At 47.7% G+C, this 16,944-nt stretch overlaps 1 protein-coding gene across 1 annotated transcript in view; it reads right to left on the bottom strand.

The window, feature by feature from the left end:
* The window catches only part of LOC140404483 (semaphorin-7A-like), a 74,421-nt gene that overhangs the window by 39,108 nt on the left and 18,369 nt on the right, over window positions 1-16,944 (bottom strand). The gene's annotated exons all lie outside the window — the stretch shown is intronic.

Below are 16,944 nucleotides of genomic sequence, written 5' to 3'. Positions count from 1 at the left end.
GGTGGAGCATCCGAAAAACAGCGCCGCCCCCCGATTCCGGCTGGGTTTTCCGGCCCAACACACGAACGCATTCCTTCCTCATTAATGCAAACAGCTGCAGGGAGTTCGTATCAAGAATAGAATCGTACCTGCTTCCACCATTCCCCCCGCAGTGCGTTGCAGGCACTCACACCCTCTTTGTAAAACACTTCCCTCGCACATCCCCTCTAAACTTTCTCCCTCGCACCTTAAACCTATTTCCCCTAGTAATTGACTCTACCACCCAGAGAAAATACTTTGGACTATCCACGCCACTCATAACTTTGTAAACCTCTATCAGGTCACCCCTCAACGTCTCTTGTTCCAGTGAAAACAACCTTATCCAACCTCTCCTCATAGCTAACACCCTTCAGACCAGGCAACATCCTGGGGGTAAATCTCTTCTGCACCCTCTCCAAAGCCTCCACATCCTTCTGGTAGTGTGGCGACCAGAATTGTGCGCAATATTCCAAGTGTGGCCTAACTATGGTTCTGTACAGCTGCAACATGACTTGCCAATTTTTATTCTCAATGCCCCGACCGATGAAGGCCAGCATGCCGTATGCCTTCTTGACTACCTTCTCCACATGCGTTGCCACTTTCAGTGATCGGTGGACATGCACGCCCAGATTTCTCGGCCTGTCAATACTTTCTGAGTATTGACAGGCCGAGAGACCTGGGCCCAAAGGTCCTAATTACCACTTGTATTAGACCTTCCAAAATGCATTACCTCACATTTGACCGGATTAAACGCCATCTGCCATCTCTCTGCCCAAGTCTCCAACCAGTCTACGTCCTGCTGCCTCCTCTGACAGTCCTCATCACTATCCGCAATTCCACCAACCTTTGTGTCGTCCGCAAACTTACTAACCAGACCAGTTACATTTATATCATTAAAATTATACTTTAAATTATTTATATTTCCCACGAACAACAAAGGTCCCAGCACTGATCCCTGTAGAACACTACTCGTCACAACCTCCCATTCAGAAAAGTACCCTTCCACCACTACTCTCTGTCTTCTATGACTGAGCCAGTTCCACACCCATCTTGCCAGCTCCCCCCTGATCCCGTGTGACTTCACCTTCTGTACCAGTCTGCCATGAGGAACCTTATCAAAGGCTTTACAGAAGTCCATGTAGACAACATCCACTGCCCTGCCTTCACCAATCATCTTCATCACTTCCTTGAAAAACTCAATCAAGTTGTGAGACACGGCCTCCCCTTCACCAAACCATGCTGCCGATTGCCAATAAGTCCATGTGTTTCCCAATGTGAGTGAATCCTGTCCCTAAGAATCCTCTCCAATAGTTTCCTGACCACTGACATGAAGGTCACCGACCTATAATTTCCTGGATTATCCTTGCTACCCTACTTAAACAAAGGAATAACATTGGCTATTCTCCAGTCCCCTGGGATCTCACCTGGACCCAATAAGGATACAAAGATCTTTGTCAAGATCCCAGCAATTTCCTTCCTTACATCCCTCAGTATTCTCAAGTAGATCCCATCAGGCCCTGGGGGCTTAATGACCTTTAGGCTTTTTAAGACACCCAACACCTCCTCCTTTTTGACATCAACATGACTCAGAATATCTACACACCCTTCCCCAGACTCATCATCCACCAAGTCCTTCTCATTGGTGAATCATGATGCCATTTCCTCTGGCTCCACGCATAGATTCCCTCCTCCAACCTTGAGTGGGCAAACCCTTTCCCTGGCTACTCTCCTGCTCTTTATATACACATAAAATGCCTTAGAATTCTGCTTAATCCTGTTTGCCAAGGGCATTTCATGACCCCTTTTAACTCTCCTGTCTCCTTGCTTAAGTTCTTTCCTACTTTATTTATATTATTCAGGGGCTTTGTCTGAGCACAGCCTTTTAGACCTTACGAATGCTTCCTTTTCCTTTTTGACTAGGCTCACAATATTCATTGTTATCCAAGGTTACCAAAACTTGCTGTACTTATCCTTCTTCCTCACAGGAACATGCCGGTCCTGAATTCTAATCAACTGACTTCTGAAAGCCTCCCACATGTCAAGTGTTGATTTACCCTCAAACATCCGCCCCCAATCTAAATGCTTCAGTTCCTGCCTAATATTGTTGTAATTAGCCTTCTTCCAGTTTGGCACCTTCACCGAGGACTGCTCTTATCCTGATCCACAATTACCTCTTTCTGCACTGTAGGAATTCTACGACTCACACCCTTACTTTCACCACAGTAGCACAGTGGTTAGCACTGTTGCCTCACAGCGTCTGGGTCCTACATCCGATTCCCGGCTTGGGTCACTGTCTGTGCGAAGTCTGCACGTTCTCCCAGTGTCTGCGCGGGTTTCCTCCGGGTGCTCCGGTTTCCTCCCACAAGTCCCGAAAGACATGCTTGGTAGGTGAATTGGACATTCTGAATTCTCCCTCTGTGTACCCGAACAGGCGCCGGAATTGTGGCGACTAGGGGATTTTCACAGTAACTTCATTGCAGTGTTAATGTAAGCCTACTTGTGACAATAATTATTATTATTGCCTAGTCAGGATGTGGGGTAGAAAATAAATCAGGAGATAGAAAAGGCATATACGAAAGGCAATATTATAATAATCATAACAGGGCAACACAGTAGCACAAGTGGATAGCACTGTGGCTTCACAGCGCCAGGGTCCCAGGTTCGATTCCCCATTGGGTCACTGTCTGTGCGGAGTCTGCACGTTCTCCCCGTGCCTGCGTGGGTTTCCTCCGGGTGCTCCGGTTTCCTCTCACAAGTCCGAAGACGTGCAGGTTAGCTGGATTGGCCATGATAAATTGCCCTTAGTGACCAAAAAAGGGTAGGAGGGGTTATTGGGTTACGGGGATAGGGTGGAAGTGAGGGCTTAAATAGTTCGGTGCAGACTCGATGGGCCGAATGGCCTCCTTCTGCACTGTATTTTCTATGTTCTATTTGGGACTTCAATATGCAGGTGGACTAGGAAAATCTGGTTGGTAGCGGATCCCAAGAAAAGGAATTGTGGAATGTTGAAGAGATGGTTTTTTGGAACAGCTTGTGACAGAGCCTCCTAGGGAACAGGCAATTCTGGATTTGGTGATGTGTAATGAGGCAGACTTGATTAGGGAACTTAACGTGAAGGATCCCTTCGGGAGTAGTGACCACAATATGATATAATTTACCCTGCAGTTTGGGTGTGTCAGCATTACAATTAAATAAAGGCAACTACAAATACATGAGGGAGGAGCTGGCCAGATTGGAAAGGGAGCCTAGAAGGGAAGGCAGTGGAACAGCAATGACCGCACTTTTTTTTTCGGGTGTCACAATAGAAATTCATCCCAAGGAGAAGGAAACTTGCTAAGGGGAGGACGAGGCATCCATGGCTGATGAGGCAAGTGAAGAACAGCATAAAAGAAAAAGAAAAAGCAACAAAGTGGCAAGGATTAGTGGGAAGCCAGAAGATTGGGAAGCCTTTAAAAGCGAGCAGAGGACAACTAAAAAAGCAATAAGGGGGGAGAAAATGAATATAGCTAGCTAGTAATATAAAAGACAGCAAGGCATGTTTTTCACTATATTAAAAGGTAAGAGAGAGGCAAGAATAGACATTGGACCACTGGAAATGTGGCTGGAGAAGTTGTAATAGGAAACAAGGAAATGGCAGAGGAACTGAATAGTTACTTTGCATCAGTTTTCATGGTGGAAGACACCAGTGGGAAGTCAGGAGAATCAGGGGGCAGAGGTGAGTGTAGTGGCCATTACTAAGGAGATGGCTCTGGGGAAACTGAAAGGTCTGGAGGTGGATAAATCACCTGGACCGGATGGACTACACCCCAGGGTTCTAAAGTTGAGGAGATTGGGGAGGCATTGGTGGGGATCTTTCAGGAATCACTGGAGGCAGGGGGGATCCCAGAGGACTGGAAAATGGCTGTTTAAGAAGGAAGGCAAAAGACGGGAAATTATAGGCCGGTTAGCCTGACTTTGGTCATAGAATCATAGAATTTACAGTGCAGAAGGAGGCCATTCGGCCCATCGAGTCTGCATGCCCCCCTGGAAAGAGCACCCTACCCAAGGTCAACACCTCCACCCTATCCCTGTAACCCAGTAACCCCACCTAACATTTTTTTGGACACCAAGGGCAATTTATCATAGCCAATCCACCTAGCCCGCACATGTTTGGACTGTGGGAGGAAACCGGAGCACCCGGAGGAAACCCACGCAGACACAGGGAGAACATGCAGACTCCGCACATGCAGTGACCCAAGCCTGGAATCGAACCTGGGACCCTGGAGCTGTAAAGCAACTGTGCTACCATCACTGGAAAGATTTTAGCGTCCATTATTAAAGATGAGATTGCGGAGTTCTTGGCAATGCATAAGATAGGATTGAGTCAGCAAGGCTTCATCAAAGGGAGGTCATGTCTGACAAATCTGTTAGAGTTCTTTGAGGAGGTAACAAGGAAGTTGGACAAAGGGGAACTAGTGGACATGATCTATTTAGATTTCCAGTGGGTCTTTGACAAGGTGCTAAGGAGGCCGTTAAATAAGTTAAGAGCCCATGGTGTTAATAGTAAGATCCTGGCAATGATAGAGGATTGGCTGACTGGCAGAAGGCAGAGAGTGGGGATAAAGGGGTCTTTTTCAGGATGGCAGCCGGTGCCTAGTGGTGTGCCTCAGGGGTCGGTGCTGGGACCACAACCTTTCACAATATACATTGATGATCTGGAAGAAGGTACTGAAGGCCCTGTTGCTAAGTTTGCAGATGATACAAAGATCTGTAGAGGGACAGGTAGTATTGAGGAAGCAAGGGGGCTGCAGAAGGACTTGGACAGGCTAGGAGAGTGGGCAGTGAAGATGGAATACAATGTGGAAAAGTGTGAGGTTATGCACTTTGGTTGGAAGAATGGAAGCATGGATTATTTTCTAAATGGGAAAAGGCTTCAGAACTCAGAAGCACAAAGGAACTTAGGAGTCTTAGTTCACGATTCTCTTCAGGTTAACATGCAGGTTCAGTCGGCAGTTAGGAAGGCAAAGGAAGGTTAGCATTCATAGAACATAGAACATACAGTGCAGAAGGAGGCCATTCGGCCCATCGAGCCTGCACCGACCAACATAAGCCCTCACTTCCACCCTATCCCCATAACCCAATAATCCCTCCCAACCTTTTTGGCCACGAAGGGCAATTTAACATGGCCAAACCACCTAACCTGCACGTCTTTGGACTGAGGGAGGAAACCGGAGCACCCTGAGGAAACCCACGCACACACGGGGAGAACGTGCAGACTCCGCACAGACAGTGACCCAGCGGGGAATCGAACCTGGGACCCTGGCGCTGTGAAGCCATAATGTGCTGCCCAAAGAGGGCTAGAATGTCAGGAGGGCTAAAACACAAGAGCAGGGATGCACTTCTGAGGCTGTACGAGGCTCTGGTCAGATCCCATTTGAAGTATTGTGAGCAGTTTTGGGCCCCGTATCTAAGGAAGGATGTGCTGGCCTTGGAAAGGATCCAAAGAAGGCTCACAAGAATGATCCCTGGAATGAAGAGCTTGCCGTATGATGAGTTGTTGAGGACTCTGGGTCTATACTGGTTGAAGTTTAGAAAGATAAGGGGGGAATCATATTGAAACTTGCAGGATACTGCGAGGCCTGGATAGAGTGGACGTGGAGAGGATCTTTCCACTTGTATAAAAAATCTAGAAGCAGAGGGCACAATCTCAGACTAAAGGGATGATCCTTCAAAACAGAGATGAGGAGGAATTTCTTCAGCCAGAGGGTGGCGAATCTGTGGAACTCTTTGCCGCAGAAGGCTGTGGAGGCCAAATCACTGAGTGTCTTTAAGACAGAGATAGATAGGTTCTCGATTAATAAGGGGATCAGGGGTTATGGGGAGAAGGCAGGAGAATGGGGATGAGAAACATCTCTGCCATGATTGAATGGCGGAGCAGACTTGGTGGGCCGAATGGCTTAATTCTGCTCCTATGTCTCATGGTCTAGTCCTGTTCGAATTCTATCAGCTTCTGTGAGATCCCCCACCCCCCATTCTTCTGAACTCCAGCAAATGCAATCCGAACCAACTCAATCTCTCCTCAGACATCCATCTTGCTATATCAGGAATCAGCCTGGTAAATCTTCGCTGCTCTCCCTCGAGAGCAAGAACAACCTTCCTCAGACAAGGAGACCAAAACTGCCCACAATACTCCAGGTGAGGCCTCACCAAGGCCCTGTATAATTGCAGCAAGACATCCCTGCCCCTGTAATAATAATAATGTGGCAATACCAGGTATTGCGGTACCGGAGAGGCCGACGTCATTGGTTGAGACCCTGGAGTCTACCATTGGCTGTGTGAAGTAGCTCCGCCCTGAAGGCGGGGTATAAGAGATGATGCCGTCCCAGCAGCCTTCACTTTCTGTTACGAAGCTGCTGGGGCTCAGTTCTAGTGCATTTTAAAGCCTCAGTTACTGAATACCTTCATCGCGTGTATATTGATTGCTCATCAAATAATAATCGCTTATTGTCACAAGTAGGCTTCATTGAAGTTACTGTGAAAAGCCCCTAGTCTCCTAATGTATGGCCATTCAGACAATAGCCTACCTTCACGTTTTTGCTACTAAAGTGGATAACCTCGTATTTCTCCACATTATACCGCATCTGCCATTCATTTGCCCACTCACTCAGCCTGTCCAGATCACACTGAAGGATCTCTGTATCCTCCTCACAGCTCACCCTCCCACCCAACTTGGTGTCATCAGCTATTTGGAGATATTACATTTTGTTCCCTCATCCAAATCATTAGTATATATTGTGAATAGCTGGGATCCTAACACCGCTCCCTGCGGTACCCCACTAGTCACTGCCTGCCATTTGGAAAAAGACCCGTTAATTCCTACTCTTTGTTTCCTGTCTGCCAACCAGCTTTCTCTCCATCTCAATAACTACCTCTATTCCCATGCATTTTAACTTCGCACGCCAATCTCTTCTGTGGGGCTTTTTCGAAAGCCTTCTGAAAGTCCAAATAAACCACATCCACTGGCTCCCCCTCGTCAACTCCACTAGTCACATCCTCGAAGAATTCCAGTTGATTTCCCCTTCACAAATCCATGCTGACTTTGTCCGATCCTGCCACTGTTTTCTAAATGCTCTGCTATAGAATCTTCCCCACTACTGACATCAGGCTTATGGTCTATAATTCCTGCGTTCTCTCTGCCTCCCTTTTTAAATAGTGGAGTTACATTTGTTACCCTCCAATCTGCAGGAACTGTTCCAGGGTCTATAGAATCTTGGAAGGTGATCACCAACGCACCCAACTTTTGTAGAGCCATTTCCTGAAGGACTCTGGGATTTAGATTACCAGGCCCTGAGGATTGATCAGCCTTCATCCCAACAATTTCCCCAGCACCATTTCTCTACAAATATTGATTTCCTTCAGTTCCTCCCTCTCACTAAACCCTGCGTTCCCCAACATTTCTCGTATCTAATGTGTGCCCTCATTTGTGACGACACAAGCAAAGTGTGTATTTAGTTGCTTGGCTGTTTCTTTGTCGCCCATTATAAATTCCCCTGCGTCTGACTGTAAGGGACCTTACTTTTGTGCAGAATAGTTTCTCGCTCTCTGCCTCTCTCTCTTCCTCCAATGCTCCCACCTATTCCCACAATGGTGGACTATGCTGACGGTCATACTGTTTCCAACACAATGTGTATTGTCAACGAACAAATTGTTTATTGTTCAAATGTTGTGGGTTGGGGAGGAGGGGGATCTTAAATCGGAATCACCCTCGGTCTCAGCACTTTTCTTTTGGAACTGCTGTAAATATGTTTACCCTTAAAACATAACCCATCAAACGCAACTTTACAAACATTCTTTCTGACAAAAAATGGTCACAAAATCCCCGAACATTACTTCAGCCATCACCTCAAACAAATCAAAATTGATCAAATAATGAACTTGTTTCAAATTTATTTCCAGAGAGAAGATAACAGAAAGTAAGCACCTGCATTTATATAGCACCCTTCACAGCAAAAGCACTTTACAGTCAATAAAGTATGTTTGAAGTGTAGTCATTGTTGTAATGCAGGCACAACAGCTCAGAGCAAACTCCCACAAACAACAATGTGGTAACGACCAGTTTTTTCACATGTTAACCGAGGGGTGAATGTTGGCCGGTACCCCAGGAATGATGTCCCTGTTCTTCATTAGAACTGTGCCTTGGGTTTGTTCCCATGCACCCGAGGGGGCAAATCTGGCCTCCATTTTGCATCTGTGAGAGTGCCGCACTCCCTTCGCACTGCACTGGAGTGCCAGCCTTGATTTCTTTGCTCTAGCCCTGGAGTGGGTCTTCAGGGATATGCAGGTTGGCCAAGCCAAAATTCCCCCTTGGTGTCCAAAATGTTAGGAGGGGTTACTGGGGATAGGGTGGGAGTGTGGGACTAGGTAGGGCCTTTTAGAGGGCTGGCGCAGACTCAATGGGCCAAATGGCCTCCTTCTGCACTGCAGTGGTTCTATGACTCTGATGACTTTCTGTTATTCCTGAGAGGCTTGGCCAAGAATGTTTTTCACTGCCCTCTTCACGTAAACCAGAGGAACAGACAAATTAAATTCCTGAGGGAATCCTTAGGTAATAATAATCTTCATTAGTGTCACAAGTAGGCTTACATTAACACTGCAATGAAGTCACTGTGAAAATCCCCTAGTCGCCACACTCTGGCGCCTGTTCGGGTACACAGATGGAGAATTCAGAATGTCCAAATTACCTAACAGCACGTCTTTCGGGGCTTGTGGGAGGAAACCGGAGCACCCGGAGGAAACCCACGCAGACACGGGGAGAACGTGCAGACTCCGCACAGACAGTGACCCAAGCCGGGAATCGAACCTGGGACCCTGGAATTATGATGCAACAACGCTAACCACTGTGCTACCGTGCTGCTTATAAAATGATAAGATTATAAAAGTAGCTTCTCCTTAGGTCAACCGACCCGCATATAAGTTTGGCTTGAAAATCTCACTCTCCTTTTCATGTTGAGAATTGCTTTAAATTATCAGCTTAATTGGTATCACCCCCCTCTGCCTTTCATCCTCAACAAATTGGACATCACTGTACTAAAAATGAACTGCAATATTAACTTGCAATTAATAAGTTGAAATAGCCATCTGAATAACTTTCGCATAACTTAAAGCAGTCCCACCAACATTTCCCTAGATTACGTTTCGAACTTTATCATCCAGATTATGCTCTTGAGAATTTAACTCAATTTCAAATGATGGAAGGAGGGTGTTGTGGTTTACACAGGAAATAGGCGGAGTGGGCCATTCAGCCCCTCAAGCCTGCTCCGCCACGCAAACAGAATGTGTTGTTGTATTTCATTCAAAAAGAAACACTGACGAGCTCTTCATTCTGGCTCTGTTTTTGCTTTTGTTAGAGGTTCTGTTTGGGGATGGGCCACTGACGGTTGGGGTGTGAGAGTCACAGAGTCATAGATGTTTACAGCATGGAAACGTATCAATGCCGCTCAGTTCCTATCACTAAGCTAATCCCAATTACCCATATTTGGCCCATAAACCACCATACCCATATAACTGTCTAAATGCTTTTTAAAAGACAAAATTATACCCGCCTCTACTACTGCCTCTGGCAGCTCGTTCCAGACACTCACCACCCTCTGTGAAAAGATTTTCCCTCTGGTCTCTTTTGTATCTCTCCCCTCTCACCTTAAACCTCTGCCCTCTAGTTCTAGACACCTCTACCTTTGGGAAAAGATGTTGACTATCTACCTTATCAATGCTCCTCATTATTTTATAGACCTCTATAAGATTATTCCTACACTCCAGGGAAAAAGGTCCCAGTCTATCCAGCCTCGCCGTATAACTCAAACCATCAAGTCCCAGTAGCATCCTTTTAAATCTCTTCTGCACTCTTTCTAGTTTAATAATATCCTTTCCATTATAAGGTGACCAGAACTGTACACGGTATTCCAAGTGTGGCTATATTAATGTCTTGTACAACTCCAGCAAGATGTCCCAACTCCGATTTGATCGACCAAAATGCACCACCTCACATTTATCTAAATTAAACTCCATCTGCCATTCATCGGCCCACTGGCCCAATTGATGAAGATCCCGTTGCAATCCTAGATAACCTTCTAATCTTGGTGTTATCTGCAAACGTACTAACCATGCCTCCTACATTCTCATCCAAATCATTAATATATGTAACAAATAACAGTGGACCCAGCACCGATCCCTGAGGCACACCGCTGGTCACAGGCCTCCAGTCTGGAAAACAACCCTCCACAACCACCCTTTGTCTTCTGTCGTCCAGCCAATTTTGTATCCAATTGGCTACTTCACCCTGGATCCCGTGAGATTTAACCTTTTGCAACAACCTACCATGCGGTACCTTGTCAAAGGCCTTGCTAAAGTCCATGTAGACAATGCGACCGCACTGCCCTCATCTACCTTCTTGGTCACCCCCTCAAAAAACTCAATCAGATTCGTGGACTTGATTTTCCACTTACAAAGCCATGCTGACTGTCCCTAATTAGCCCTTACCTCTCTAAATGCCTGTGGATCCTGTTTCTCAGAATACCTTCCAACAACTTACCCACCACAGACATTAGGCTCACCGGTCTGTAGTTCCCAGGCTTATCCCTACAGCCCTTCCTAAACAAGGGCACAACATTTGCTGTCCTCCAATCTTCAGGCACCTCTCCTGTGGCTGTCGATGATTCAAATATCTCAGCTAGGAGGCTGGCAATTTCCTCCCTAACCTCCCACAATGTCCTGGGATACATTTCATCAGGTCCCGAGAGGCAGGGAGGCGGGTGGTACTAATACTTGCTGCCTCAGGCCAGGGGCTGGTTTAGCACACTGGGCTAAATCGCTGGCTTTGAAAGCAGACCAAGGCAGGCCAGCAGCACGGTTCGATTCCCGTACCAGCCTCCCCGAACAGGCGCCGGAATGTGGCGACTAGGGGCTTTTCACAGTAACTTCATTTGAAGCCTACTTGTGACAATAAGCAATTTTCATTTCATAACAGGACCAAAAACAAATGTTCCAACTCTGAATAACACAATGTTTTCAGCCTGGTTTAATCAACTATTTTTATCAGGGAACATTTTTTCAAGTCCAAACGAACATTTAGCAGATTCAACTGTTTGAAAATAGGGCTATAAAGACCAGAGGATGTAGCAACTGAAGTAGGCCATTTGGCCGATTGACTTTCCTCCTCCATTCAATGAGATCCCAGAATCATAGAATCCCTACAGTGCAGAAGGAGGCCATTCAGCCCATCGGGGCTGCACCGACTCTCTGAAAGAGCACCCAACCTAGGCCCACACCCCCGCCCGAACCCAGAAACTCCTACTTAGCCAATCCTCTATCCATGCTAATAGGACGGCACGGCAGCCCAGTGGGTAGCACTGTTGCTTCACAGCGCCAGGGTCCCAGGTTCGATTGCCGGCTTGGGTCACTATCTGTACGGTGAATTGGACATTCTGAATTCTCCCTGCGTACTTGAACAGGCGCCGGAGTGTGGCGACTGGGGGATTTTCACAGTAACTTCATTGCAGCGTTAATGTAAGCCTACTTGTGACAATAAAAATTATTATTATTATTATATGTTAACCCAACACCATGGGCTCTTCTCTTATTAAATAACCTTTTGTGCGGTACCTTAGCAAAAGTTTTTTTGGAAGGCCAAATATATTACATCTACTGTGTACCCTTTATCTATCCTGCTTGTTGCCACCTCAAAAGGATTCTAACATATTTGTCAGGCATGATTTCCCCATCATGAAGCCATGCTGACTCTGCTTGATTATATTATGGATTTCTAAATGCTCTGCTATTACATGTTTTCCCAATGACGGATGTTGAGCTTACCCGCCGAAGTTACCTCTCTTTTGTCTCCCTCCCTTTTGGAACAAGGGTGTTACATTGGCAGTTGTCCAATCCTCTGGGACACTTCTAGAATCTTGGAAGGTTACTACCAGTGCATCCACTCCCGCTGCTTTCTTTAAAAACCATCAGGTTCAGAGCACTTTATCCCCATTACTTTCCCTGGTGCTTTTTCCTCGAGTGATAGTCAATAGTACGGATGCCAGCGTCCCACAAACGAAAACCCACTCCTCCCACAACAATGTTTGGCACACCCAACAGTTTCAACGTCGAGATATTGGGGCAGAAATCTGCCTCGGGCAGCCAAATCAAATGAAGGATATCATAAAATTTACAGTGCAGAAGGAGGCCATTCGGCCCATCAAGTCTGCACCGGCTCTTGGAAAGAGCACCCTACCCAAGGTCAACACCTCCACCCTATCCCCAGAACCCAGTAACCCCACCCAACACGAAGGGCAATTTTGGACACTAAGGGCAATTTAGCATGGCCAATCCACCTAACCTGCACATCTTTGGACTGTGGGAGGAAACCGGAGCACCCGGAGGAAACCCACACACACACGGGGAGGATGTGCAGACTCCGCACAGACAGTGACCCAAGCATGGAATCGAACCTGGGACCCTGGAGATGTGAAGCACTTGTGCTATCCACAATGCTACCGTGCTGCCCTTAATATCTTGTTTATCGTCTGCTCTATGTCTGATGAGATATTGTTTGTTCTTTGTTATCAGCCCGCACAAGGGCAATGTTTGTTCCATTGAACTTGAACTGAATATATTTCAAAAATGCTGCTGACTGCGAATAAGAATAGGCAGTGATGAATAATGGAAACATGCCACAGCTGTATCCTGAGACACATTCTCGATATCAGAGAATTTACAGTGCAGAAGGATGCCACTCGGCCCATCGAGTCTGTACCGGCACCCGGAAAGAGCACCCCACATAAGCCCCGCACTTCCACCCTATCTCTGTTATCCCTGTAACCCAATAACCCCACCTAACCTTTTTGGGCACTGAGGGCAATTTATCACGGCCAATCCACCTAACCTGCACATCTTTGGACTGTGGGAGGAAACCGGAGCACCCGGAGGAAACCCACGCAGACACGGGGAGGATGTGCAGACTCCGCACAGTCAGTGACCCAAGCCGGGAATCGAACCTGGGACCCTGGAGCTGTGAAGCAACTGTGCTAGCCACTGTGCTACCCACGATATCCTCGAGGCAGGACAGAAAAATAAATAATTTTGGTCAGGAGTGAGGATTCGGGTTTGATTTACTATCCGTGCTGAGTTTGGTGACGAGCCTTCTGAAAGTCTTCCTTCAAAATGTGCTCTAATAGAGACCTGCAGCACAGAACAGGCCCTTCGGCCCACCACGTCTGTGCTGGACAAAAACAACCACCTAACTATTCTAATGCCATTTTCCAGCATTTGGCCCATAGCCTTGTCTGTCTTGGCATCGTAAGTACAAATCCAAATGTTGTGAGGGTCTCTGCCTCGACCACCCTTTCAGGCAGCAAGCTCCAGTCTCCCACTACTTGATGCTGGGGCTGGTTTAGCACAGGGCTAAATCGCTGGCTTTGAAAGCAGACCGTGGCAGGCCAGCAGCACGGTTCGATTCCCGTACCAGCCTCCCCGAACAGGCGCCGGAATGTGGCGACGAGGGGCTTTTCACAGTAACTTCATTTGAAGCCTACTTGTGACAATAAGCGATTTTCATTTCATTTCTATGTTACATATTTTGTACTGCGCTGTAATGTTCTATGTTCTATACTCTCTGGGTGAAAAAGTTTTTCGTTACATCCCCTCTAAACCTCTTGCCCCTCACCTTAAATCTCTGCCCCCTGGTCATTGGTCCCTCGACCAAGGGAAAAAGTTTCTTCCTGTCTACTCTATCTGTGCCCCTCAATTTTATACATCTCAATCATGACCCCCCTCAGTCTCCTCTGCTTCAAGGAAAACAATCCCAGTCTATCCAACATCTCTTCATAGCTAAAACTCTCCCGTGCAGGCAACGTCCTGGTGAATCTCCTCTCCACGCTTCCCAGTGAGTCACTTGTGGACACAATTCAGTCTTGCTGTATTTTCCCATCTTTGCCCCTTTCTTTTTTTACCGTGTTTCTTTTTTAAAATCTGGTAATGTAAAAATAATCAAACCAAAAAAGGGAGAATGTTAGTTGACACATATGGGGCCTCCCCTACAAGTGGGACTGTAGTTCTCATCAGATCTAAAATTGAATTTCCCAGACATGAGAAAAGAAGAAGTTAAGGAATCCAAAATAATCTGTGCATTTTGAGTTCAGAAGGTCGATCATTGACTCGAAATATGAATCCTCCCTTCCCACAGATGCTGCCAGACCTTCTGAGCAATTCCAGCATTCTCTGGACATAACTCCGAGTTCAGTTCCCCCCCGTGATAGCAACGACCACAGCGGCCAGCAGAGATGGCTGAATGGGGAGCAGAAGTACTCCGCGCTCCGAATAGCGATGATCATGCGAGCTTGGAGGTCGGCCATTCGGCCCCTTGAACCTCCTCGGCCAGTCACTAAGGCCCCACTGTTGGTCGGATTATGGCCTCAACTCCAGTTTCCTGTCCATCTCCATAACCCTCGACCCCCTCGACAATCAAAACCCTGTTTAACTCAACCATGAATACTCACTGCGGGAGAGAATACAAAGACTAACCGTCCTCTGAGCGAGGCAATCCTTTTGCATCTCTGTCTTAAATGAGGGACTCCTTATTTTTAAACTGCACCCCCTAGCTCCATATCCCCCAACAAGAGGAAACATCCTCCACACTGCCAAGCCCCCAATCACCCCAAAACACTCCTAAACTCCACTGAGTATAGTCCCAACAGCCGCAACCAACCCTTTCATCCAGGCATCAGCCTAGTCTACCACCGCCGGTCTGCTTACAATGCAGGTACGTGCCTCCTTACGTAGGGCCATTCAACCCATCCAACTCACTTCCCGTACCAGCCTCCCCGAACAGGCGCCGGAATGTGGCGACTAGGGGCTTTTCACAGTAACTTCATTTGAAGCCTACTTGTGACAATAAGCAATTTTCATTTTTATCCTTCCAGCAGATTCTCCCATTGGAACATCTCTTAATGTCTCCCAGAGTTTTGCAACTGATCACGCCCTCCGCAAAAGATTATTCAGGTCATCGATCACTATTTGATGCTTTCCCACCCTTGCCTTTTATGCACTGATTCCATTTGTCCAGCAGCCAACCGTGATCTGCAATAGGATTGATCATTAACCTCCTTCGCCCACATTGTATTTGATGTTCCCTGAGAAGGTCCTCTCTCAATTGGGTCGTGTATGGAGAGTCCAAGTTTTTCTAACTCAGCTTGATGGCTCTTCCGCCTGACCATGTACTTTTGGAAGCTCCTGAATTCTTCCCTTACCTCGCAGAGTTCATTTTAATTCACATATTTCACCTTCATTTTTTCTATGTTAATTGCAATGAGGCACAATTCTTTAATCTGTGCCTGTTGGTCCTTGCTATGTGCTTCGATGGTCCCCTCTCAATAGCATCTGCTCAAAGCTATTCCCTTTACCTTGAGCTGGTATTTTTCAAGTTCGATTTCCCATCTGCAGTGGTGGGATTTGAACCTGGGGCCCTGGTTTACTAGTCCAGTGACAATACTCCTCCCCCTCCCCATACGAGCGGGAACAGGTTTGCCCAATCTACTCTGTCCAGCCCCCTGATGATTTTGAACATCTCTATCAAATCTCCTCTCAGTCGTCTTCTCTCCAAGGGGAACAGCCCCAACCTCTCCAATCTCTCCTCATCACTGAAGTTTCTCATCCCTGGAACCGTCCTTGTAAACCTCTGCTGCGCTCTCTCCAATGTGTTCACATCCTTCCTATAGTGTGGCCCAGAACTGTACACAACACTCCAGCTGAGGGCTAACTAGTGTCTTGTATAAATTCAGCATAACCTCCTCTTATAATCTATGCTCCTATTAATAAAGCCCAGGATACTATCAGTTTTATTAACTGCTCTCTCCACCTGTCCTGTCACCTTCAGTGATCTTTGGACATTTACCCTCAGGTCCCTCTGCTCCTGCACCCCATCTACGAATTTTACCTCTTATTTTATACAATCTCTCCATGTTCTTCCTACCAAAATGCATCATCTCACACTTCACCGCATTGAACTTCACCTGCCACCTCTCTGCCCCACTCCATCAATTTATCTATGTCCAATTGAAGTTCCACACTGTTGTCCTCACAGATTACAATACTTCCAAGTTTTGTATCATCCTCAAATTTTGGAACCAACCCCGCACACCAAGTTCTCGATCATGGATATATATCAGGAAGAGCAAGGGGCGGGATATTCCGACCCCCCGCCGGGTCGGAGAATCGCCGGGGGGCGTCGTGAATCCCGCCGCTCCGACGCCGGCTGCCGAATTCTCCGGCGCCGGGTTTTTGGCCGTTGGCAGTGGCCCTCCCGGCGATTCTCCGGTCCCCGATGGGCCGAGCGGCCGCCCGTTTTCGGCCAGCCCCGCCGCCGTGGATTATACCAGGTCCGTACCGGTGGGACCTGGCTCCGAGAGCGGCCTGCGGAGTCCTCTGGGAGGCACGGGGGGGGGGGGGATCCGGCCCCAGGAGGGGCCTCCACGGTGGCCTGGCCTGCGATCAGGGCCCACCGAACTGCAGGCTGGCCTGTGCCGCGGGGGCACTCTTTCCCTCTGTGCCAGCCTGCGTAAAGCTCCACCATGGCCATAGCGGAGAAGAAACCCCCTGCGCATGCGCCAGAACACGCTGGCGCTCCGGCGCATGCGCCAACTCGCGCCGGCCTGCGGAGACCCTTCGGCGCCGGCCTAGCCCCCGAAGGTGCGGAGGATTCCGCACCTTCTGGGCGGCTCGACGCCGGAGTGGTTCACGCCACTCCTTGGCGCCGGTACGTCCCGCCCCGCCAGTTACCGGAGAATCCCGGCCAAGATCCCCAATACTGATCCCTCGGGAACTCCACTACTGACCTTCCTCCAGCCCCCAAAATATCCGTCGACCGTTACTCTCTGCTTCCTGTCACTCAGACTATTTGGTATC

This window comes from Scyliorhinus torazame, chromosome 30, assembly GCF_047496885.1.
Source record: "Scyliorhinus torazame isolate Kashiwa2021f chromosome 30, sScyTor2.1, whole genome shotgun sequence".
Lineage (NCBI taxonomy): Eukaryota > Metazoa > Chordata > Chondrichthyes > Carcharhiniformes > Scyliorhinidae > Scyliorhinus > Scyliorhinus torazame.
This window is presented reverse-complemented; position numbering and strand designations above follow the sequence as displayed.